General features: G+C 40.4%; 1 long non-coding RNA gene across 2 annotated transcripts; it reads right to left on the bottom strand.

Moving 5' to 3' along the window:
* Positions 1 to 5,694: 5,694 nt before the first annotated feature.
* LOC134615719 (uncharacterized) lies at positions 5,695 to 15,202 on the bottom strand. Of its 2 annotated transcripts, none has more exons than XR_010091330.1 (4): positions 15,146 to 15,202; positions 8,044 to 8,294; positions 6,548 to 6,684; positions 5,695 to 6,361 (listed from the first exon to the last, which is right to left on the bottom strand). It is a non-coding gene; the product is annotated as an uncharacterized LOC134615719 (long non-coding RNA). The 2 variants fall into 2 exon arrangements; XR_010091331.1 differs by having other exon boundaries at positions 6,548 to 6,630.
* Between the last annotated feature and the right edge of the window lie 11,481 nt (positions 15,203 to 26,683).

Genomic DNA, 26,683 nt, shown 5'->3' with positions numbered 1-26,683 from the left:
CTGCAGGAAATGTGGGCCTTGAATGGAGCACTGAAAGGAGTCAACTAAAATAAAAAATAAAAACTAGCCTTCAGACAAACTGAGATTAATTCATGAACATGGAAACAAACAAATAAGAAATGTCTTTTTATTTGTTGTAATTTCATAAACTGTGTGATCATAACTTCCTGATGAGGCTTTGATGGGCTTGTTTCTTGGGGCCTCTAGAAGACTGAGAATCAACCCTGACACGGGTCAGTAAACACATTCTTGACTAATCCCAAAACAGAAAGTTTGACTAATTTAGGTTCAAAAGGCTGAAAAAAATGATCGATTAAATAAAAACAATAATTTATAATTATTTAATTTAATGATGTCAAACTAAATAATCCAGCCTTGGGAAATAGCAGAATCTAATATAAAACATCACTGTGCTCAGCAATTCAGTTCAGTTTTATTTATACACCAAATCATCATCTTTGTTCATCTGATGATCGCAGCTTTACCAACACGAATGGATCAAATTCTGATTCTGAAGTTTTCAGTTTTCTTTGAAAACTGTTTCCTGTTGTTTGTTTGGGAAAATGTAGTTTGCGTCACTGATGTCATGTGATGAGCTCCCAGTCGCAGTAACACACTTTTACCACTAGGACAGCTCTGATCACTGTCACTGATTGGTTCCTGTGGACCTCATTATCAATTATCTTGTTCTTCATCTGTTGTTAAAGTTGGTGTGAACTCTTCAGTGTGGAGGTGACTGACATGATGTGAATATTACAGTATTACATTACAAATCCAAACCCTCCTAAAAGGATGATGGAAATAAAACCAGACCTGATTTAAATGTGTCAGATCTTTGAGGTGGACTCCTTGTGCACCTCTGGACCTCTTCCAGTACTGCTGCTTCCTTTAGATCCTGGATCCTGTTCTGACCATGTGAGTTCTGCCATGGACCTCAGTCTCACACAGAGAGCAAACTCTGACCTGACTTTCATGTGGAGGATCATGGCTACTACACCTGATCAGTTTTCAGTAGTTTAACAGTCTCCCAGCCTGCATTCAGCACCTCAGATGAGCAGTGAGAGCAGGAACATGAGCCTCACTTTCTTTCTGTTAAAGACCCTTTCCTCAGCATCATTTCATTCAGCCCAGCAGCAGCCATCTATGGTGTACTGCTGTCCAACATCGTGGATGACAAGTTGGTAGAGTCAGAAAATAACTTTATATTATATAAAGGCAACACATGATACCGTGCAGGGGTGCTGCCAAGGATCTGGGGCCCTGTGGAAAAAAAAAATTTATTCCCTATGGGCCTCAACAATTTAATAGTACAAACCATGAATATGACACAGTGAGGATCAATACTCTGCTTAAATATTTTTTCATAAAATTTGATGAGATATGTGCAAAACATTTTTTTAAATGTTAATATTTTTAATGATGATGTTACTAGATTGTTTTTACATTGATAATAGCCTTTCTTCCTGTTAAAAAGGAGCTTTTCCTTCCCACTTTCACCATAGAGGTCATATCATTTTCTCTGTTTTCTTTGTATTATTGTAGAGCACCTCGAGGCAACAGTTGTTGTGATTACGTGCTGTATAAATAAAGCTAAATTGAATTGAGTTGGACTGATTTGTACCTTACACCAAATATAAATACAAACAAGTAGAGAGCAAGGATCCAAATGCAGACAATGGAGGCAGGAAGTAACTTGAACAAAAGACAAGCTGGTTTTCATATTTTGGTGTGTTTTGTCAGTCTGCATGAATATACAAAGTAAATGAGGAACTGACAGAGAAAACCTAAACCGGGAAAAATAAACACTAGAAACCTGGAACGCTTGGAAACACCTGGAACACTTAGGACATGGGTAGGTTAACAGACACTGTAACAAAGGACAGGTGGAAGACAGAGACGATATATACACTGATGGGTGGAAACACATGGGAGCACAGCAGGAATGACTTGGACATAACACGACAGAGGAAGCAAAACTGGACACAATGCACATGAAACAAGGGCTAACAAAATAAAACAGCAAGTAAACCTGACACTAGGACAGACATAAGAAAACACGGCAACACACGACAGGCTGAGGAGACAAGGATGAAACAAAGAGAGGAACAAGGGAACAATTAAGGGAGGTGAAACACAGAGACACAACAAGGAGGGAGACATGTTGGGAGATACATAAACATGGAGACAAGACAGAAAGGGAAACACTGAAGCAAACCAAACAATCTAAAATAAAACACAGAAACACAAGAAAGCTAAACTAGGAACCATAATCCAGTATTCAATTTACCATGAACACCTCCATTCACCCATTTCACCTTTGCTGTGATATCAGGTTGCAGTTTAACACAGTGAAAGGCTGAAACTTGACATTTTCTGACACAGTATCTTGTTTCTTTCTAGATTACACGTCACAATTCAACACTTAGATACTTCAAAATAAAATAAATAAAATTAAAAGTAAAAATAAAGTCAGAATGTCAGAATTTTCTATCACAACATCCTGTTTCTTTATAGATTATACACTACAATAAGGACTTTGCTATTTAATAAATAAATAAATACATACAATTACTGATTGCAACATGATTACGTTACATTCACATTACAGTTCACGTCACACTGATATAGATAAAAAGTACATGCATGATCATAATATTCTTCTCTGCTGTTTGTTGAAAAGCAAAAGCAGGATCTGCTCTTCATCCATCAGCTGGTTTAACAACAGAGGCATCTGTGTTTTTACTCTGTGCTCCAGTCGGACTCTTTGTTCCTCCTGGAGGAGCAGACAGAGGAGAGTCAGAGAGAGCATCAGATGGATCCAGTCTGGTCTCATAATGACACACATGTAACATCACATGTTCCAGTTTCACACAGAGATGTTGGCAAAGCTTTGATCCACGTCATGTGATCCCACTCAGCCCTCAGGTGGTCTACACCTGATCATCGTGCAGAGACTGCAGCATCCCTGGACATGAGGACAATATTCCTGAGAAAAGCAGAGACTGCAGGGACAAAGCAGCTGTCTGTCACTGTGTTTGTACATGAATCAAACAGGAAGTGCTGCTGTGGTTATCACTGCAGGTTTGATGTCATATTAAACAATAACTGCTCCATACAGTTCATGCATAGATTATTAGTGCTGTGTTAATTACATGTTGATGCATTTTAACAGCAGCATTAGTGACATGATTGGAGTGAACATCCTTATGGGCAGAAATCTGTGCCATCAGAAACTGAATTTGAATAAGTTAAATTTGAATTTGAATTGCTAGGATTGAATCTGAGTTGTAACTTGAATAAATGCTTTTACAAACTGAATTTGAATTAGCCTAATTTGAAATTAAATTTATTGGTTTGAAAATGATCATCACTAAATTGAAATTAAATTTTATATTTTGAAAATGAATTAATTTGCTTTGAAACCGTATGTTATCCTTTAAAAATTTAGCTCTCGAATAATTTCAGATTCACTTCTCACCATTCAGTTTCAGTTCTACAATTCAGTTTTTGGGACTTACATCCGGTTCCGGTTCAAGCGCAGATTAATAGAACTACATTTTGCTAGCAGACCGAAAGTGTTACTGACGGGAATCTACAGCGTCTTGAGCTGAATTAAGACTTCAGAAGTCATTCGTCATGTCGAATGACCAGCAGATAAACTCTCAGGTTGGTAATAAATGTATTACATGTATAAGAACAAGCGTCATGTTAACAATTGATAGCCGTACAGTAACTTTTATGCTTATTGTAGCTGTTAGCTAAAAACGCTAATTTAGCGTAGTTTGCCCTGAATTCAGCTTTGACAAACAAATATGATCGACTGTTTCTAGTAGAAATCCAAAGTTGTCATCTTGTACCCTCTCAGTATGCTTGCAGAGACCCCTACAGTAGGGAAACATGCAAAACGGTGTCCAAACCTTTGTATTTGAGCTTTATTTATGTCTTACACAGCATCCCAACTCTTTAGCTAACTTAATAACTTTAGCTAGCAATTCAAATTCGAATTTAACTTATTCAATTTCAGTTTCTGATGGCACAGATTTCTGCCCATAAACTTCGTCCAGCAGCGAGCCGAGTTCAATAAAACCTTCCCAGAAAAAAGGATATTTCCACTTTTTAACATGTATGTAGAAGCATATCAAAGGCAGTGAGTAAACCTGATAAACTTCCTGCAGAACACTCATCATTTAGACCAATGAGTCTGACGGGGGTTGAGACTAAAATACTTTAAATGTTTAGCATGAAGATTAGACCCTTGGATCGCAAATTTGATTTGCTTTGTATAATTCATGAGAGATTTGATGCTAAAGATGCAGCTTTATTATCACTCGACGCTTGTCAGGCCTTGGACAGAATACACTGGTCAGATTTATTTAACGTTCTCCCAAAGTATGGATTTGGAAATAATTTTCTCAGATGGTTTCAACTCTTGTAACAAACAATAGTTTTTAAACCTGTCACATTGGAGCGTTCCACTCATCAGGGGTGCCCGTTATCTCCAATGTTATTTATTCTGACTATGGAACCTCTGGTGATGACACTTAGAACTAGAGAGCGAAAATTTCAGAGGAAATCTTAAGTGTGCCTATGCTGCTGCTGTGGTATTTTTTAGATACCACAGTATTTTTTGAAGTGATAGAGGCCATAACAGAAAGCTGACCAGAGGGTATTTTTCTTGCACAGAACAAGTTACCATCTGCCTCACACGTTCTGCAGCATAGACTTTACATTTTCAAGCTCTCTGGGAAGAAAATCTCAGTTTGTGTGACATTTTAATGAGAGCAAAATTAGAGGGGAAGTTCAAAATGCCCTCCAAAAAACTGGTGTGTTACTCACTGCATCTAATCCACGTAGGGGAACGATGTGGCCAACTGCAGGCAAGCTCTCTTTGGATTCAAAGAATCTCGTGTGTGCCATTCAGAGTGGGGAGTGTGGACTTGTGCCTTGTTTCTCTCCTGTTCCCACCTGTGTTTTTCCCTCTGAAGAACTGGTAACCAGTGTGAAACATCAGGGATGCTCGATCAGACCAGCGAGAGCAAACAAACCCAGCCCTCTCAGGATGTGGGCAGAATTGGAAAATAACCTAAGCAGGAACAATGAAACCCAGCCCTCTCAGGTTATGGTTTTAATTTTTATTGGGGGAGAAAACTTTTTAAGCCCTAATTTTGACAGGGAGTAGAGACTCTTTGAACCCTTTTCTGGATCTTCAGAGTGGATGAAGGAGGCAGAGGAGGACGGAGAGATAGGTCTGTGTTTTATTGTAAGATAGAGACCTGGGACTATTCTGTGAATGACAGCCTACTTTGGCCCATCGGTGGAGGATCTCATGAAGAGAGACGGCAGGGAGAAGGACAGTGTTTCATTGATAACAGCTCCAACACCTACAGTGTATATAATATATACATCAAAGTATATTTTGTATTCTTAATGTATATAATGTTCTTCTGTCCCCTTTTGCACAGTGCAGGAGTGTGTCAGGATAGATTTCACTGTGTGTTGTATTTGTAAAACTGTGCATGTGACAAATAAAGAATCTTGAATCTACAATAATCACCACAAACAAGGCTCTGACACATGGATTGTTTTTTATAGTTTATTTAAAAGGATGAACCCCAAAAATGTGAAAAGAAGAACATCAACAGGCAAGACAGAGCTGACAATGTTACTGATGTCTGTCTGTAAATAAAGGGTGAGTGGAAAACTAAAACTGGGATTGTGAAACTTGCTGTGATTACTAACAGCTGCAAGAGTTCTGGAGTCACTAATAAACACAAATAAAACAAAAAGTATAAAAAATGTTTATTCTGTGGAGGTGAAATTCCCTGCATGGAGGTGCTGGGAGATCTGCTGACCTGTTGGTGGCAGGTCTTTAATTCTAGTAACTTTGGTAGGGTGTATGTTGGAACGCTCTCTCCTTGTTTGCTTTTTAAAAGGGGCACAAAGCTCAGCATTACATAGATAAGGGATTAGGTGGGGAATACTTTCAATGCAAACCCAGGATGACAGCACGAGGTGAGGCAGAGGAGGAGCAGAGAAGTGACGAAGGAGGACCAAAAGGATTCTTCTGTATCTTTGGGTTTGCAGCAATAAGCAGGTGGATTTTTAATGTTTCTAGCTGTTAATTGTTTGCACAGTTTCCATGCTGTTATTTTTTAGCTTTGGGGCCGTTTTCATAATAGTTTTGTCTGAGGTATTTAAGCTTCTATTTGTTTATCCAGAATATTGTTTAGCTGATTCTACATGAGCTCGTTCCAGTACTTTCAGTCAGTCTGTTGCTTCTCTCCCGATCATTTTCCCTGTTCCTCATAAATCCCAAGGATGGGGCCCGTGGGTCATGTTAGAGTCTGGACACATTTCCAACCTGAAAAGAAGAAAGGATATTCAGTTACCTTTGTGTGCAGCAGAAATGCCTGTCTTGGTAGATAGAACGGGCAACACTTTACTATTAAAAATCCCTCCTGTGGTGAGCAGTGGCAACTCACTTCAGTCGAGTTCGTGCACCACAGTTTGTTGCTGTAGACACACAAACCACCGCCTAGGCTCTTACCAGATAAGGAGGCTTCTCTGTCGGCTCGGTAGCATGCTAGTCCGGTTAGCTGGATAGCCGAGTCTGCAGTGTCCGCGTTCAAGCTAAATCAGAATATTACTTGTCACCACTGAGAACCTAAATAATCCACAGACGTTCTGCAATGAAAGTGGTAAATGATATCACTGTTGCACTTGATAAGAAACAACACTGTGCATCCCTTTTTATTGATTTGTCAAAAGCATTGCACACTGTTAATCATTATATTTTAAAACTTTGACTCCTCCAGTCAGGACTCGCTGAGAGAGCATGGTTCTCTAATTACCTCAGTAACAGGTCTCATTGCATTAAATCTAATGGTCTATGTTCTGAATTTGGGAACAGGGATTTGTATTAGGTCCCCTTCTATTTATCATTTACATTAACAATCTCAGTCTAAATGTGTCAGATGCAAGCTTTTCTAGACCTGTCTACACCTGCACCGTCTACAACAAGAATGGACACATGCTGCTACAGAGAGTAGTGACTCTCAGCGTCAGAGGTGAGTGAACAAGTCACAGGTCTCAGTGAGTATTTGCTAAATAATGCAATCAAACTAATAAAGAATGTCATGTATAAAGACATATGATGAGCATCCATCCTTCTTCTTTACCAGAGAAACTCTGAAATATCTCAGGCACCTACACAACCCAGAATCATCTTCAATAAACACAAAATCATTAATAAACCGAGAGTGAAACAAAAACCTGACATTATCCACCAGAGGCCTCAGAGCTTGAGGGTCCTGCACAGTATCTTTGCTGTTCCTAAAGCTGCACTCTTCTGTTCATTTCAATTCAATTTTATTGTCACGACGAGTGAGATGAGCCGTGTGGAAATAATAAAGGAGGATCTAATTGCAAGCAGTCGTGAAGGTAAGAAGGTGGTTTATTGAACACAAAGCAAAGAGAGAAACGGCAAACAGGACAGAAAACTATCTAAACTGAGAACAACTAAACTACTGAACACAAACCAGGACATGAACATGAAGGAGGATGGACGAAGGTAAATGACAGTTGACAGCAGGCAGCACACACAGATGAAGCGGTGGATACACAGACGGACCAGCGACTACAACAACAGAAGACACGACTTAAATACACTCAGAGAAACACAGGGAGATTACACACAGGCTCAACTCCTGCAACCACTTTTCCGAGAATACGCGCTTCTTTTGTGGTTCGGACTCCTTCTGACATTTCTTTGGAAGTGGAGGAACACCAAAGTAATTGCTTAAAGGAGCTTGCTTCTTTGACATCTTTAAGAGTTCTAAATAAATGTCTGTCCTCGTCCAGAAAATCTTATGTACGCAAACGTGCATTGCAACTTCTTATCTGGTGCACCAGCATATGTATTCCTGGCTGTGGGACAGTGGGAGGAGAAGTCAGTTTACAACAAACATGAACAACTGTGAGCTGATGTGGAGCAGTCCAGTGGAAGAGTTTGAAGAAGAAGTTAGAGACCAGTGAAGTCCTTACCAGCAGTGAAAAATCATCATCTGCAGCTTAAACACTAACAGGCTCCGCAGCTCAGAAGGCATGCTCAGTGGTGACATCATCATACTCTCTGTCCAATCCCTGACCTCCTCCATCACGCTGGGTCATCTCCATGGAGACGGCTGGTTTGTTCTTCCTGCTCCAGCAGATGGACAGCAGCAGACCGGTGGAGATGCAGTACGGGCAGAAGACCACTAGATGGCAGAAGAGTCTGAGCTCAGAGGGAGGAGGAGCTGAAGGACGAGGAAGCAGAGAGGAGGAGTCAGGAGTATAAAATCTTCTGCTTCTAAACATGATTTTGTTTCAGTGCACACACAGCTGGACACAATTTGTCACACACTGAATTGTACGTCATTGTTGCTGCAGAGTACTGTAGTTTGTGTTTAACAGACACTGTGATCACACACAAATTATTTCATGCTTACACAAAAATAACCTATCAAACTTGTGGATGTGGGGGTTGCACTGTTACTGTGGACCATCAGAGTTTTAGATCAGAGAAAAAAAGAACTTCCATCATGGATCAGGTACAGTCTCAGCAGGAGAGGAACCTGAGTGGAATAGGTACTACTGTAATTGGTCCAGCTAACAGTGAGTATTGATCAGCTGAAGAGAGCACAGTGGAGCAGTGGTCAGCACTGTCCCCTCACAGCAAGAAGGTTGATTTTAGCCCCAGCTGGGTGATTTCTGTCTGGTATGTTCTCTCTGTGGGTTCTCCAGTTTCCTCCCACAGTCCGAAGACATGACAACAGGTTACCTGCTGATTTTAAATTAGCTGTGGGTGCTGTGGGATTAAAGAAATTATTTTACTGCTACTATTCATAACTATCATCACTACCATTGCATTAATAACATAATCTACAGCATTGATATTGCATTCAGATGTTTAAACATATTGGCACCCAATTAGCCTTTATTACAGGTGCAGTTATAACGACTTTAAACTGTTGAGTTTAAATTTACAATCTTAAATGCCTTTGAATGCTTTTTTATAATCTTAAATGTTTATATGCTGATTATATTGGGTTGTATAAGAAAGGCTCAACTCTTGACAGGAAACGACATGCTTTTGCAGAGCGTGCTATTGCACCCGAAAGTGAAACTAAGCAGAGTGTAAGTGTAAGTTCTTTTGAGGAGCTGTTTGGATGATGCTATTTGAAGAACCAGGTTATTCATAATTATCTTTTATTTGTTTATATCTTTTTATTAAGCTTTGAGTAGTGGCATTTTGGTGAAGCAGTTATTCAATATATTACATATGTTTTGAGTTAATGTTATTACACATAGAATGAGCCTCTGTCTGGTAAAAGGTCAGAAGCGTCAACGGGTGAGTTGAGACAGAGTTCGAGTGAGGTTGAGACACACACACACACACACGTAGGTAAACTCATTTATAGGTGAAAGTTTAATCATATTTTGCTTGTGACTTCATTTTTGTGCCTGCATAAGTGACAGTGTGCCTTAAGACGTGCTGCTGATGTTCCAGAAGATAAGCGAGCATATGTCAGCTACAGAAATCACCTGGCCTGGAGACGAGAAAATGTTTTAAATGTGTCACAAGTCGTCAACAGAACATTTGTGGTTTTGAAACTTATGCATGTATTGTATCTGCTCTGATGCATGAGGGGGCGTCCAACCCTGCCCTGATGCTTTAAAAACAGCTGCTTGTGTATTATTGGGCGGAGGATCTATAGCTGGTGTATGCTGTATTCATCTCCCCACGCGTGTGTTTCATTAAAATCGTTGTTTGACCAACTCTTCTGGACCATCGTTCTTTTTGTTTCCAGCCTCAATATATGAACCCCTTAACATTTGGGGGCTTTTCCGTGTATTGAGGAGGGAGTGAGTTTGGAGACTTAGATGGAGAAATCCGGGGTCCGAAGTGGTCAGACAGGCAGGCATGATTCGGCAATCGAGTGGACAGGCGCCTTTATAAAAAGAGGTAGGCACAGGCCTGTTGATTTTGTGCTGAATTGGACGATAAAATTAAATGTCTATTCAGTAAAAATTGCCGGCGAATGTCTGTTTTGATTTTGGTGAAGGGCTCATGAGAATTGAAAGTGGAAGTAATGACGATGAAACGTTGAAAGTGACAGTACTGAGTTAAAGAGAAAACAGAGAAGTGTTTAAGAGAAAATAGGACAATAGGTAATTGGTCATTTTTGAGGGTTAGATTCCCTATTGGTAAGATGGTTGGACCGGCTTCGGTCATATACTTCATGTGAAGTAGTGATGGTTGTTTTAAATTAAGGTAAATTTTTGTAGAAGGGCTAAGAAGCGCAGAGGTAACGCTTGCCAATGCCGCGGACGCATGCCATTGTCGTCTAGGAGGGATAGTCAGTTGGCCACTGTGGAGATTTGGGGCACTCCAGAATAGCTAGTGGTTGGACCACTTGACCGTTTGGAACGGTACTGGCGCTTTTTTGGGTAGCAAAGCTTGGAGCTTGGGCCTTGGAGGCTTTTAAATTGAGTTAGGGATTTTAGAGATTAGGCCAGAGACAGTTTGGAACTGATACTGGTTAATTGATCGCAAAAAAGTTGGACTTTATCCGTTGGACGGTTACTTTTAAATTTGTCAAAATTGTGTAGGTGTTAAAAGGCCTGACAATCTCTGCAGTTGTAATTAGAAGACATCTTTGTAATATAAAATAAGAGATCTGTGCGTGAAAGGAGTCTGTGACCCAGGACTGAGCTGGAGTGCTGATGCTATTTTTAGACTGTGTGTGTGTGAAAATGCAAATTAGGAAGCTGTGAACTGCTTAAACCACCGTTGGTTTCATAGGTTAACTGCTGCTGATGTGAGCTGGCCTTCTCTACACACTCTTCAGGGCCGCTATGTTGTCTGACAACTTCTAACATGTGACATTCTCCAGCGACCAGTTTACGGTCATTACAGCTATGAGAATGTAAATACCTCACACTGCCAGGAGCGAATTCTTGCATGAATGTGTCATCTCCCTGTGAGGCAGTCTTACTTGCTCGGGAACCCATGATAACAACAACAACCGTGTCACAGACCGCGCCTGCTCCGCAGTCATTCACACAAACACAGCAACACTCTTTTGGGACCCTAACCCAGTCGCGCGACTCAAAACCCAGTGAAGAGACGCTCGGGACACAAACCCAGGGCGATTTTAAAACCGGACACTCACCGGACGCTTGGGCCCTTGGGCGATTTTACCAAAACCTCTCTTTCGGGACCCTAACCCAGTTCTGCGGTTATAGAGTCGCTCTCTCAACTTACTGGGCGTTGCTTAGCGTGTAATATCAGCCTCGAATCCCGCCGATCATCATTCGGGACGAAAGACAGACTGCTAATCCACCGGCCCGATGACAAATTCTCACTTCTCGGGACTTAACCACAGAAACTTCCTGGCTGACGTCAGTCTTTCAGCTTTTCTCTTCTCCCCTCTGTGAATGTCGACTCCAGAATAGACATTCAAACATACCAGTTGAGTTTGTTGTTTGTCAACATGGGTCTCAGCTATCGTGAAAGCTGCAGACCTCATCAGCACTCTTAGTTTTATGGCCTCTGCCAACCCCCATCACCTCACTTCAGGCCTCCTTGTCCTGTGGGGGATACATATCCTCCATTGCCCATTCATCTCTGCAGGAAAAATCCTTTGTGGAAATGGTGTTGGATCCAGTTATCTTACTGCTGTTATGATCCCAGCAGTCTTCAGAGCATGATCGTATGAACGTATGACACAGCATTAGGTGATGTTCATAGGAAACTGCTGTCATCACCACAGCTTCTGGTTCGTGTGCTTCTCACAGAATCATGATGCCATCCTCGAACTCCCCCTGCGCTGTTGATGGAGCTTGGCACGCTCCCCTCATCCTTCAGGTGCCCGTCTGTTGTCCTCAATCTCCTCTGTTTGCCTCCGGAAAGCCCCCCTTGGCACAGCTCTCATTCCAATGCAGCTTCATGGTCCTTGCTGTGGCTCCGAAATCTGATCTCATGATGGGCACAAACAGCTCGACCTTTGACCTCAACCACTGCCTGGACTGTCAGCTTTGCGTGGAATGGTTCTCGCTTCTTACTGGGCCTCTGAAGATTTCTCAGGAGATTCCTTTCAGCAATACTCTGACTGCTGCACCTGTATTTCCTTGCTAGGAGGAAAAACTTCTATTTGGAAAGCATGTCAATCATCATCAAACCACATTCTTTAGTTCAGTGAGCTTCATTTATGGACCATCAAAGCCTCATCTAAACATGGATGCACCACTTGCATAGGTTTAATACCTGTAAATGAACTGTTAATCACACAAATCACTGCAAATATGATAGAAACATTGTTTAGAAAACATAGAAAACATAGTTTCATGTAATTCATATAATTCTGGACCCCTCCTCTTGATGCATGGACACTCCTATGAGTCAACTCATCAAAACCAGATTCCTGTCTTAAAGAAAAAGGTTAGCTAGATCACATCCCAGGCAACATCAGGGTGTCTCCCCCGGAGTAGCTCCGTAACCCTGCAGTAAAAGATGTTAGTGTGTTTTGCATATTAGGTTTGCTTAAAACCTGGCTCTGTCTGGAGCCTGCATACACACCATCATGGCCTGGAAAATAAGGGCAGAAAATTTGCTTTGAAACTTCATTTTATCCTTTCAAAATTCAGCTCTCGGATAATTTCAGTTTCACTTCTCACCATTCAGTTTCAGTTGTACAATTCAATTTCAGTTCCAAAAATCAGTTTTTTGGAACTTACGCTCGGTTCCGGTTCAAGGGCAATCGAGCACAGAGTAATCGAACTTCGTTTTACTAGCAGACCGCAAGTGGCAATCTACGACATCTTGAGCTGGAGCTGGAATAATTCTGAAGACATTCGTGATGTCAAATGACCAGCTGAGAAACTCTCAGGTTGGTAATAAATGTATTACATGTATAAGAAGAAGGGTCATGTTAACAAATAATACCCGTACAGTAACGTTTATGCATTTTATGTTTTACGTTTTACATTTTACCGCCCTGTGGCCCTCACACCGGTAATCATGAAATGCTTTGAGAGACTAGTCCTTCAGCACATCAAGGATTACCTCCCCCCAGAATTCGACCCCCACCAGTTTGCATACCGTGCAAACAGATCCACAGAAGACGCCATCGCCACAGCCCTCCACGCTGTGCTGAGTCACCTAGAGCAGCGGCAGAGCTATGTCCGAATGCTCTTTGTGGACTACAGCTCAGCCTTTAATACTAACATCCCGGACATCCTCATCAACAAACTGGTCACTCTTGGCCTCCCTCCTCTCACATGTGCCTGGATAAAGGATTTCCTCACAAACCGGCCCCAGACTGTGAGATTCAGCCCTCATCTCTCCTCCACTCGCACACTGAGCACCGGCTCCCGACAGGGCTGTGTGCTGAGCCCCCTCCTGTATTCTCTCTACACCCACAACTGCAGTCCGACCCACAACAACACTCTCATCATCAAGTTTGCTGATGACACCACGGTAGTCGGACTCATCTTAAAGGGAGACGAGGCAGAGTACAGAGAGGAAGTCCTGAAGTTGGCAGCATGGTGTTCAGAAAACAACCTGGCACTGAACACCAAGAAAACCAAAGAGCTCATTGTTGACTTCAGGAGACACAGCACTGACTTGGCCCCCCTCTACATCAATGGGGAGTGTGTGGAGAGGGTCCACACTTTCCGGTTCCTTGGTGTCCTCATCTCTGCTGACATCTCCTGGACGGAAAACATCTCAGCGGTCATCAAGAAGGCCCAACAGCGGCTGCACTTCCTGAGAGTCCTCAGGAAGTACAAGCTGAACTCCAACCTGCTGCTGACCTTCTACCGCTCGTCCATTGAGAGCCTGCTAACCTACTGCATCACAGTATGGTACGGCAGCTGCACCAAGGCAGATAGAGTGAAGCTTCAGAGTGTGGTCAAGACAGCACAAAAGATGATCGGCTGCCCTCTCCCCTCCCTGATGGACATTTATTCCTCCCGCTGCCTCAGCAGAGAAGCAAACATTATCAAGGACAGCTCCCACCCTGGCTTCAACATGTTCAGCCTGCTTCCCTCAGGGAAGCGCTACAGGTGCATCAACACAAAGACCCACAGACTCAAAAACAGTTTCTTCCTCAAAGCGATAACCACCCTGAACTCACACATGCACCGATAACACAGCCCCCCACTTCCTCTATGGACCACCACTATTTATACCAATTCTATGTGCAATAACTGTATATACATAACACTATTTATACCAATTCCATGTGCAATAACTCAACTGTACATACATAACACTATTTATTACATATTACTTACGGCTTGTAAATTGCACATTTTATACATATATATGTGTTACGGGTCCCGGGAGTGAAGACCACAATAACAAAAAGAATACAAGTCTGTAAAAATAAAGGTAGAGTCTCAGAGAAAGAATCACAGGAGCACTCGTATCTTTTCCCGAACTGCGTCTCTTATTTCAGATCAACAAAGATAATTTACATTCAGTGACATTTCTCCAGTTTACACTGTTAATTACATTATTCCTTCACTCATTCACATCAGCAGTGCAGATACCATACAATGCCTTAAACATCTTATTGCTCTTTCTCACATATAGGGCAAACTCAAAATAGCTTATCCACAAATCTGATATAAGTGCATAAATCTTACTAGATTAGACAAAACACACCTGAATGTATTACTTTGCAATGTAACAACATAAATGTACATGCATTCTTAGCTTATTCTTAACATTTCCACATTACTTGAACCATAAAGTGTATATGAGATATTTTAAACTTGAATAATCTGATGTCAGGGCCTTTACAGTTAAATTGGAGCACCACACACACATATTTGATTGTTAAATAGAGTTTACCAAGTTTAAATACATCCCACAGGCTGGCGAACTCTCGCGGTAACTCTCGCGATAACTCGCGGTAAATCTCGCGAGACTTGGGGCTGCGCGGCTCGGCTTTACCGCCGCTGCGGTGCCGCGCTACAGTAACTTTCAAATAAACCACACTTAAGGTTACATCGGCGGTGTCAACATAACCCTCAGTAAACACTGAAGTAGAACGAGGCACAAAGTCCTCATACACTGTATTTTTAAGACGATACTGACCTGTAAAAATAAAGGTAGAGTCTCAGAGAAAGAATCACAGGAGCACTCGTATCTTTTCCCGAACTGCGTCTGAGAGGACAGGAAGTTGGTCCGCTTTAGGCAACCGCGGACGAACGACTACAGTGTCACAAGTTCCGCTTATCATTTCTCACTTTTACTCTCCTCAATTTTATGGACTACACGTAATGAATGTAAAATAATAATTGTCTTAATTACTGGCGTATATTTTTCTTAAATATAATAAAATTTACCAAAATGTGGTAACACATTTGTGTTCACCACATATACATCTTCTTCCCTATGTTAATACTGTCCATATGTATATAGCGCTGCAGAACTGTACCCCCCCCCCCCCCCCCCCCAGTATGTTTACACTGAGTAGGAGATGCTATGTATCTCATTGTACAACTGTATAGTGACAATACAGGCATTCTATTCTATTCTATTCTATTCTATGCGTGTTGTAGCTGTTAGCTAAAAATGCTAATTTAGCGTAGATTGTCGTGGGTTCGGCGTTGACAAACAAATATGAAAGACTCCTTCCAATAGAATTCCAATGTTGTCATCTTGTAGCCTTCAGGAGTCCTCCACACTTGCAGAGGCCCCTACAGTAGGAAAACGTGCAAAAGAATATCAAAACCATTGCTGTATGGGTTTACTTATGTCTCACACAGCATCCCAACTCTTTAGCTTACTTAAAAACCTTAGCTACAGTGAATATTTAGTCTAACAGTCATCAATGTCTGGATCATTACAGATCAGTTTGGTGTGATATGATATATAACTTTTCTGTCACATAGTGTATGATTTATTACACTGTACTCTTAACATACTCCTCAGTTGTTGTGTTTGACAGGCAGACAGTTCAGAAATTGTCAGGTCAGCAAGACACCTGCTAAATTTAATAACTGCTACATCTTCCACTGTTCGGCCCAGTGTTCCGACTCACCAAGAGCCTCCCAGGTTTTGTGAAGCTAGACACAAACAACACTTGCACAGATTACCAAATAACTTTTGAATCATTTGACAAGTGTTTTATTGTTGGACTATATCAATTAGTTAGCATAAACTGATGTGATGCATCTTCTGAATATTATGTCCTTCTAGCAGACAGGAAACGAGTCAGGAGAGAGGGAGAGATGGCCGACCAAGTATCCACACAGAAATGACTAGGTTCCTTGTTGTATTTGTTCCTTTGTCAGACCTCTTGTTCCTTATACTTACTTATTCAAGTTCTCAATACCCATAACTTGGTAAGATGTACAATTGTATTATTTTATATCAACTTACAACATGTCTTGATAGGTCTTTTCCTGCTCTTTATGGAAACAAAGGAAAGCGCCGGTGCCTTCGAGGGCCTGCCAACCAATTCACACCAGTTAAAAAGATCCAACTTAATTTTTATCTCTTTCCCAAGCTTATTCAGTCTTCTCCAAAAGGCAGTGAAGAATTTGTCCATCTGCAAGCTGGTTTGGGACGTAGGTCTACAGTGATACCTGACAGCTACAGTCATGATGAGGTAAGGTACTGCTCCACACTGACAGGAAAAAAATATTTGTTGTAAGTTAACGATCAAACAGTGTTTGTCTTTATTCAGAGACAATTAATTTGGTGGCTGATGGTTTATTTCAAAGGTATGTTCAAGACTCAAAGATCTGTATCCAAAACTGGAAAGTGTTTCTGGGGGCTGGCTGATTTACAAAGGAGCAAGTAGAAAAAACCTCTTAATGGCCATTCCAACTTTTGAATTGATAGTTTTAGAAGAATTTTGATGATATCATGACCATGAATGCACTGCGATGTGTACTGAGTCACTCACTTTTCTCGACAGGTGGATGGGGTTCTCGGAAACTAAATATGGTGCCTCCTGAGGACAGTGGATATACTGGGTCAGTGCTAAAAAATGCAAGTGCTGGGGGAAAGACCGTCCTATACATTGCTCCACTCCAGGAAGAGTTAGACACTCAGCCGCATTACACGTAGCTTTGTACTATAAAACTACGTAAACTACGTAATGACTGAAACGTGTTTTGAAAATTTTTTTATCAGTCAGGAGCTTCATGTTCAATGTTGTGGATGTCACTACACTTTTTTATTTCTGTATGTAATTTATTAAGTTTGTACTTGATATTCTCCTTTATCAGACTTGTAATGAAGACAAAGAGGACGCACCCCATCCCACACCACATATAGAAGACGATCAACTAAACTCACATCTAAAGGTGAAGTTCGGTACCCATTTAACCTTTATCTATTTGACTGTGCATGACAAAAACAGGAACATAAATATGATGCTTTAAATTGAATGGGGAGAAAATTGCAATAAGTTTGATTAAAGTGTCCTACAATGGTTGAAGAGGTTCATTATTAGAGGTTGGAATTATTCCTTATATTTAAAGTGGGTAGCCTATGTAAGCTGTATTTGTAATAAAAGTTGACAGATAAGCAACGATCAGATGTATGCAATCATGTCACAATTCCATTCTTTTAAACTTGATGTTTTTTACCCTTTCTTCGCTTGTCTTCACAGCCTGTGGAGGAAGATGTCATTATTTTGTTCTCAACTGCAAAGGTAATGTTGAGTGCAACATGTTGAATGTCTATCTTCGAGGCATTATTAATTCTATCGTTCATATTGTTTCCCGTTACAGATTGTGTGCCCTGTCTGCGGTGAGACATTTCCTCAGAATGAGGTGGAGGCACATGCAAGCGAGTGTTGTGAGAGGTAATGCAGTCTTTTAATGTGGCTTCCAACATATGTTTGAGGATTTCCCTACAAGCGTTTTGCTTTCCACCTATTAATTTATATTTTGATAGACAGCACTTTATGCTTTGTTACTGATTGTGCCATGTATGTTATACTTTTTTTTTTTTATCCTTATAAACTTTTTATTTATTTTTGTTGCATTAGGTTTTGTCATTGTTACCATAACATTTTTAATTGTTTAAGTCTTACAGAAGTACTTACGACATGGTGAAGAAGTTCCTTTTTTAAGTTTTTAAGGTTTAAAGGTATTGTTTTATTTGTTGCTTTTGTACAGTAAATGTATGAGGTCAAGTGATGTGGTTTTTACTCTGGCATTTTTTCATTACAGCAATGCAAACCTACCTTCACCACCAAAGATGGGCATTTCTAGGTTTGTACACATCAGTAGTCTTTCTTCAATGCTCTGTACAGTGGTTTTCAAACAATTTCTGCCAAGTACCCTTCATGTAAAGGACACAATTCAGCTTTAATACCTAAAAGACATTAAAGAATACACATGAATACACACAACATGGTTTCCAGTATCATGTTTCTAATTGCGAGTTTTTCTCCATTAGCCTGGATGAAATCCTGCAGGCCATAAGTACTGCTGTGAATACAGAGGAAGAATTCCGTATCACTGTCTCAAGATCCAATATGGTGGAGCGAGGACACAGTGGAAGAGGCAAAAAAAGGCATTGCCTACAAATCAGCTGAGGGTCACATTTAGGCAGGAATTGATACTGGGGCATTACGGAAAGAATTCCTTACAGGTACACATATTTAAAATGTGATCTAAACTGATAGGAGTGAAAATGGCTACTTAACCGGATTAACTATTTGTGTTAAAAGACATGGTTGCAGGCTTGGAGCAAAGGCTATTTGAGGGTGACCAGACTGGGAAGGCTCCAAAATACTCATTGTTGGATCTTGATCTAGGAAACTTCCGGTAGGCCTTTCACACATGCATTGGGGTCCTGATCTGTGTGTACACACACACACACACACACACGCGTATTTGAAATTACGTGATTGATGTTATTTATCTCTTCTCCTCTCACAGTAGTGCTGGTGAAATTTGGGCAGTTAGTCTGGCGCAGGGTGGGCCACCACCCTGCTGCCTCAAAGACTGGTGTTACCAGTTCTTGTGTAATGGAGAGTTGCAGATTGAGAAAATCATGAAAGAGGATGTCTGTGATGCCCATTACACTTCTGTTATCTCCCAGGTATGAAGTCTTAAAGGTTTCACTGCTCTACAATGTTTTGAATTACATGTTTAGCACAGATTTTACCATCCCTTATGTTATTTGCAAATTATAGGACTCTGGAATTGGTCATGTTAATGTGTATGCTTGTGTCCTTTCAGGTTCATTCGGCCACAGAAGATGAAATGACAGCACTCACTGATGAAATTTTGAGTTGTGGCTATCATGGACCGGTTAATGTCGAAAAGAAAGAAGAAATTCTTCGGTAAAACTGTTTAACTGTTTTCCCCCACGAAAAAGGTTTTTTTTTGTGTTTTTCATTTAGCAGCATGCTACTTTTTGTTTCCCTTTCTGCATTTCAGTGCTGTTGTTCTTCATGCCACACTTCGGTTGGTGCCTCTGCTCTCACAGCTACGTGATGGCCTTAACCTTTATGGTCTTACTAATCTACTGAAGCAGTACCCAAACATCTCCCGATCGCTGTTTGTCCCAGGGGTGGAAGTTAAGGTGAGTAAATCTTGACTTTAGTAGGGATAACACTTGTAATTGTGAATAGCAGTGCTCTTTACCTTTACTTTACACTATATACTTTACGTCCTATAGTAGAGAATGTAAAAATGGTGGCACTGGAAAAAGAATATTCAAAATTGTCCTAAGTTGCTTAATATTCCACAAAGCCTGAACCGCTTAGAGCAAACACAAGGCATCAGGTGCAATGAAAAAAAAAATCCCTTTTACATGTAACCTACAGATTCATAAAGAGGCTTTATCTATACAAAATTATAAAATTAAATGACAAGAACTAGCAAGCAGCATGAGACAGACGTTTAAGTCCCCATCTTTATGAGTGACAGAACAAAGACAAAATAATAGGTCCTTGATGTCAATTACAAGTCTTGATTCAGATAAAGTCTAAATTTCCTTTCCCTTTCTTAACAGGCTGATGCTGACTTTGTTTTTGCAACATGCCATCCTGAGTTCAGCGAGAAGGGCTCCAACAAAGAACAGGTGGAAATGAGGATTATGAACCATCTACAGGACTTCTTGCAAGAGCTGGAATCACGTAAGTACACATGTAGTTTACTGTAATGTATTTTGTCTCTCTGTGTTAAACTTGGAATGATAATTTTATGTAAAGAATGGCTAAAGGTTTAGAGAAAGACAAGTCTTGGTTTTCATGGAGTTTGCTGCTTCAGTGTTTTTATATCTTTTTGTCCAATGTTTCTGGAGTACACGTGTTACAAAAAGATATAAAAATACAAAAGAAGGAAAAAGTGTGAAAACAAATAATTCTTATTCTGTAAAACTTTGGCTACAGCTGTAGATTACACTATGAGTGCTTGTTCACTCTTGTCAGTAATTAAATTTCTAAGTTGTCTTTGTGAAGTTACAGGTAAACAGTATCTAATATTTAATCTAAATGACTGCTTTGTCTTTTTTGAAAAAGGTGAAGAGCCTGAGGCCGGTGACAGTCCAGTTGTCCTTTCCCCAAGTTCATTCTTACAGTGGCTCACAGGACAAGGCCACATTCCTGTCCTGCCAGATGAGAAGATAAACTTCAAAGTCTCCGTGCAGTTCGACCACTCATGCCATATTCAGTATGGCACTCATGAAGTTTGCTACCCAACCGTTACAGCATGTAGTAACACAGTCAAACTACCAGTTCAACATATGCAAACTTATGAAGACTTCAAGTATGTGATGACCATAGCTGGACTGGCCATCGGGCGTACCGGGCATTTGCCCGGTGGGCCGCTCGTGATTTTTCGTTTTTATGGGCCGATGGGGTTTTATTTCTTTTATTTTTTCAACGGTATAAATGAATAGTGGTGTATTGGCCAGTTGGTCATGATCAACTCTGGGCTGGACCAATTACAGCCGAGGAGGTCGAACTTTAAAGTTGAGGTGAAAAGCAACGCGATTTGTCCCGATCAGCTGATCATTGATCATTGATCAGCTGATCGGCTTTTCTCTCTGCGTCAGAAAGAGCAAACCAGCGGAGATCACGTTAAACAACAGAAGCACCTTTAAACTTGATGAGCTGTTGTTAGAATTTATTTAATATTAATTTCTAGTATCAGCTAATGTTTGCTGGAGGGATGAGGGGTTGAAGGGAAGTTATGAACTGTTTCTGGGAGACAAATAACACCAGGATCCTTTTCTAGCTGACAGCTGGTAACTGTGCAGGGGCGGGTCTAGCAAAGTTTTGCCAGGGGGCCAGGTAGGGCATTAACAGGGAAAGGGAGGCACAAAAAATATGTTTCTTTCTTATTCTCATTTAAAATTTCTAGCTTTTAGCAAATAATTATCTGAATCTTACAACCAAAGTTTTCATCTGATGTCAAATGTATAGAAAGCCATTATTGTACATAGTAGTTTTTTTCAGGGTCCCAACATGATGCCAGTATTTTCCCACATTTTCTAGATACTGTACCAGTACTGTGTGTAAAATACCATCAAAATTAAGTTTTGATGGTAAGTTTTGAGTGAGGAAGTTTTATTCTTTCTCACCTGTCTTTCTATCTCCTTTCACTTTTTAAAGGTTGCCATGTTACAAAAATATTTTGCCCTGCCATGCTGTTTATTTACTATTTTAAATATTCAGTAATGGTCATGTCTCACCTCTCGTCTTCTCTGTCTTAATTTCAAGTTTCCACCATATGTTGTAGATAGTTCAGGAGTAAACCAAGCAGTCTTTGGGTTTCGGCTAAGTACTGTTTAGAATACCAGAATAAGGAGGATGGTGTAGGTTTAAGTTAAGTTCTAGATTGATACATATATACCAACAAGATAGTGTACATCACTGTCACAACGACGTTTGTTTTCATTCAAAGGCTTTCTGGTTTCTCCCATAATACCTGGAGGGCCGGTCTCTAGTCAAAATGCCCGGGCTGATTTTTTGTCCCAGTCCAGCCCTGGTGATGACAAATGCGTTTCACCATGGTCAGGCATTTCTTCATATTTAGGAGCATGATCAGCCAGCCAGACATCATGATTGTTCTATCAAAAGTTATGAAAACCAAAAAATCGACAAGGGTTCCTTGATCTTTTTTATTTATTTATTTACTTATTTATTTTGCATTTTTTTAAGCATTCTCTTGATTGACATTGAAATTATTAAAAAAAAACAGTTTTTGTCAATATAGTCCTTGTTGATTTCATTCCCTCCTACATTTGACTGTGTCAGCTTTTGAGTATCTATTTGGGTTCATGAGTGTAACAGAAATTAAGACAATAAAAGTTACCATTAAAATAAGGAGAGGTTCTTATTCTTCTTAGAAGAAGGTATTATTTAAAAGAAGAACTATCACTAGCAGTTTGAAAAATAACATGTTCTTATAATTCTACTCTCTGATGGGCCAAGCTGCAACTTTCAGGGAAGGTGATGTAGGTGAAGAGCATGTGAGAGTGTGGTCAGGTAAATGTCTCTTCCAAAACTACATGAAGGCACAAGAGGATCTATGGAAAGGCGTAGAGATTCAAGATCTTCAGCATTGAGTGGACATTCCATTTCTGGCACCAAAACACCTGGGTTGTTTTGATGGGATAGCCCTGCACTCTCCCAATCAATGCTCTCAATTTGGATTTCCTGAAATAAAGCAACATATGTAAATGATTTTAAAAATCTACATATAGCACTCCAAAAACAACAACATTGCCATTATTACTCAACTGCCAAATTTTCTTCAGATCTCTGTGGCTCTCTGATGGGGTGCTGCAGCATCCCAAGTTCCCACAGCTGGTTTGGTGAAAGGCTATGTTCTGTCCTGATGGAATGATCATTCCAGCCAGCAGAAAACTTGGCCAAATCCACCTTGAGTCTTGGGAGGAATGTGTAATGGGCACAGAAGAGATGAAGACTATCCGAGATGTTAAGAAATCCATTTTCTTCCAAGCTGTGTAGTACATCATAATAAATGTGTGTCACCCCTGTCCAAACGTCCCTCCATAGGCGCTCAATTCTACATTTGAAAAAATACAGAAAAGGTCTGGAAGATCAATCAAAAACTAACAAAGGACAGCCAAACAGCAATTCAGCTGGAGTCAATCATGATGAAATAATAATGTTATGCCATTTAGATGTTACAAGCATTACCTCCGGTTGTGCACGCTTTTTCCACTTGCTGTTTTGGGGTACGCAACTTACCTTCCGAGAGTAGCCATCTATGCCGCCAAATATCACTTTGTTGTATCTGGTGAAAAAAAGACAAGCAAAGCATAATTATGATGGATAAAAATATTCAGAATTATATAAGTCTTAATTTTCTATGCAGTAACAAACCTAATTAGTCTGTGATTGGTGTCAATGTGCTGTAGGAAATGTGGGCCTTTAACAGAGTACTTTCGCCGAACCACACAGCCCAAAGTTGACATTCTTGTTAAGATGCCCTCTGTATCAACTCTGTGCATTGATGCCTTTACTCTGTTCCACTGTACACGGTGGCCCTCAGCTTGAAGGCAACCCTTGACAATCTGATATCCAGCATGAGGTAGTCTGGATTTAATGTCTCTCACTTTGGCATCCAGAGCGTCATTAGATATGGTAGAGTAAAGACTCCTAACTGACATGTTGTACTCCTGCATTCTCCTGTACATGGTACGTCTTGAGACACCAAGAAGGTCTGCTACACATGTGGCAGGTAGACCAAGCTGAAGAAGACTTTGGAGGTGATTCTCTGTGACCTGAAGCCTAAAACGCCCATAAGGACCAATAATCTGTAGCACAGAGTTGAAGGGGGGAGGGTTGTTTCGCTGGTGTAACAAGCTGCTCAGTTCTTCTATAGCTTCGCACACATCAGCAGGAAGGTCAGCATTCTCCAGTGCATTCATGAAAGTCCTCTCTTGGGTCACAATGTACTCCAGATAATCAAGGTCAAGTGGGTTGTTGTTGAGGACATACTCCAGCCTTTGCCTAAATCTGGACAAGCTCTCCTGAATGAATATATTCTGCAAAAGGCAATGCAATACAATGTCATTTAGTATTAAAATAACTGTTAATAATAAGTGTCACTTAAGGCCATTGCAAACCATCAGTGTTCCCTTCACATTTTAAAACCACAAGAATTTAACAATAATAAGCATTGTTTCATAGATTTCAAGCGCTTTAATTAATTAATTAATTAATAGTGCTTTTCAGGAAATCTTAAATTGAGGAAACTTGCAATTTCCTCACACCTGAAACAAAATTTTCCAACCCGTTCTCACTCCCGACACGTAAAATACTGACAATTTGTTACGTCCCTTAACTTCTCATGCTGACGCTAAAGGTACCCTTCAAAGTTTTTATGAGACGCGGTGGGTTTCCCTCATCCTACTGTAGGGGCCTCTGCAAGTGTGGAGGACTCCTGAAGGCTACAAGATGACAACATTGGAATTCCATTGGAAGGAGTCTTTCATATTTGTTTGTCAACGCTGAACCCACCGCAATCTACGCTAAATTAGCGTTTTTAGCTAACAGCTACAACACGCATAAACGTTACTGTACGGGTATTATTTGTTAACATGACGCTTGTTCTTATATATGTAATACATTTATTACCAACCTGAGAGTTTCTCAACTGGTCATTTGACATCACGAATGTCTTCAGAATTATTCCAGTTCCAGCTCAAGATGTCGTAGATTGCCACTTGCGGTCTGCTAGTAAAATGAAGTTCGATTACTCTGTGCTCGATTGCCCTTGAACCGGAACCGGATGTAAGTTCCAAAAAACTGATTTTTGGAACTGAAATTGAATTGTAGAACTGAAACTGAATGGTGAGAAGTGAAACTGAAATTATCCGAGAGCTGAATTTTGAAAGGATAAAATGAAGTTTCAAAGCAAATGAATTCATTTTCAAACCATAAATTCAATTTCAAAAGGGACTAATTCAAATTCAGTTTTCAAAAGCATTTATTCAAGTTACAATTCAGATTCAATCTGAGCAATTCAAATTCAAATTTAACTTATTCACATTCAGTTTCTGATGGCACAGATTTCTGCCCATATTTTCCAGGCCATGATGGTGTGTATGCAGGCTCCAGACAGAGCCAGGTTTTAAGCAAAACTAATATGCAAAACACACTAACATCTTTTACTGCAGGGTTACGGAGCTACTCCGGGGGAGACACCCTGATGTTGCCTGGGACGTGATCTAGCTAACCTTTTTCTTTAAGACAGGAATCTGGTTTTGATGAGTTGACTCATAGGAGTGTCCATGCATCAAGAGGAGGGGTCCAGAATTATATGAATTACATGAAACTATGTTTTCTATGTTTTCTAAACAATGTTTCTATCATATTTGCAGTGATTTGTGTGATTAACAGTTCATTTACAGGTATTAAACCTATGCAAGTGGTGCATCCATGTTTAGATGAGGCTTTGATGGTCCATAAATGAAGCTCACTGAACTAAAGAATGTGGTTTGATGATGATTGACATGCTTTCCAAATAGAAGTTTTTCCTCCTAGCAAGGAAATACAGGTGCAGCAGTCAGAGTATTGCTGAAAGGAATCTCCTGAGAAATCTTCAGAGGCCCAGTAAGAAGCGAGAACCATTCCACGCAAAGCTGACAGTCCAGGCAGTGGTTTCTGATGGCACAGATTTCTGCCCATAGGAAAACAAGATCTGGAATTGAAATTAAACTTCACACTTATAAACAACTGTATCATAAGAGTAATAAAGCATTCAGCACCAGCAAGACAAGTATCGTGTGCAGGTTTTCTCAAATCAGTAAACTATAATTATTGCCATAATTCACCTCAAACATGGATCAACCCATGTACTCAGTCAACATTTGTGTAATCGGTGACTTCCCTTAAGCAAAGTCACTCCACTCATCTATAAGTAGGAGCTCAATAGTGGCCAGCTAATGAGCCCATATTAAACTATTCCATAAACACTGCATCTCTCATTTGTTTTCTCATGTTACTTGTCCATCTCTGCTGAATCCTCTACATGCACTCTTAGAAAATACAAACATTAGCAAAACACATGGACAATCCTGGTGGACAGGCACAGGTCGACAGGTTCCAGAGGTGCTATAAAAAGACCTTAAAGTTAACCATCCATAGCTGTGGACAAAAGTGACACTAGTTTCAACACAGGAAATGTCTCACATGTTATTCATATCGTCAAAGTAACCTTTAACATTTTCCCAAAAACACAGTGTAACAGCATCACCAACTCATAACCTGTAAACACAGTTTTCGTCACACATAAACCCAGAAATCCTGTAGTAGAAAAAAAAATCAACCAGCTGTCCTGGTATAAATCACATGATCAAATCACATAGAAAAGAAAATGCAAATGTTAGCGCTGCGCAGTTGTATACACACTTTCTCACAGTTACCTCTGTGAGCAACAGAAGGTAGTGAATAACACCTCCTGGTAGATTCTCAGACAACAAAAGTGGCATTTAAAAGCTAAATCGGTATGGCCAAAGCTCACGCAACCTCAGGTGTTGCTGTCATCTTTCTGCTCCTGTAAAAAGAAACAGACATAGATTCATCTGCACCTTTGTCAGGTGGGGGTTAACTTCGCACAGTGATGTCAGTCAGTCTGTCAGCTTCTGTCAGCTTTTACCAGTCAGTCAGTTTTTTTCTCTTTC

Source organism: Pelmatolapia mariae, linkage group LG3_W, assembly GCF_036321145.2.
Source record: "Pelmatolapia mariae isolate MD_Pm_ZW linkage group LG3_W, Pm_UMD_F_2, whole genome shotgun sequence".
In the NCBI taxonomy this organism is placed as follows: domain Eukaryota; kingdom Metazoa; phylum Chordata; class Actinopteri; order Cichliformes; family Cichlidae; genus Pelmatolapia; species Pelmatolapia mariae.
Note: the sequence above shows the minus strand (reverse complement) of the source record. Positions and strands in the feature narration are given on the sequence as shown.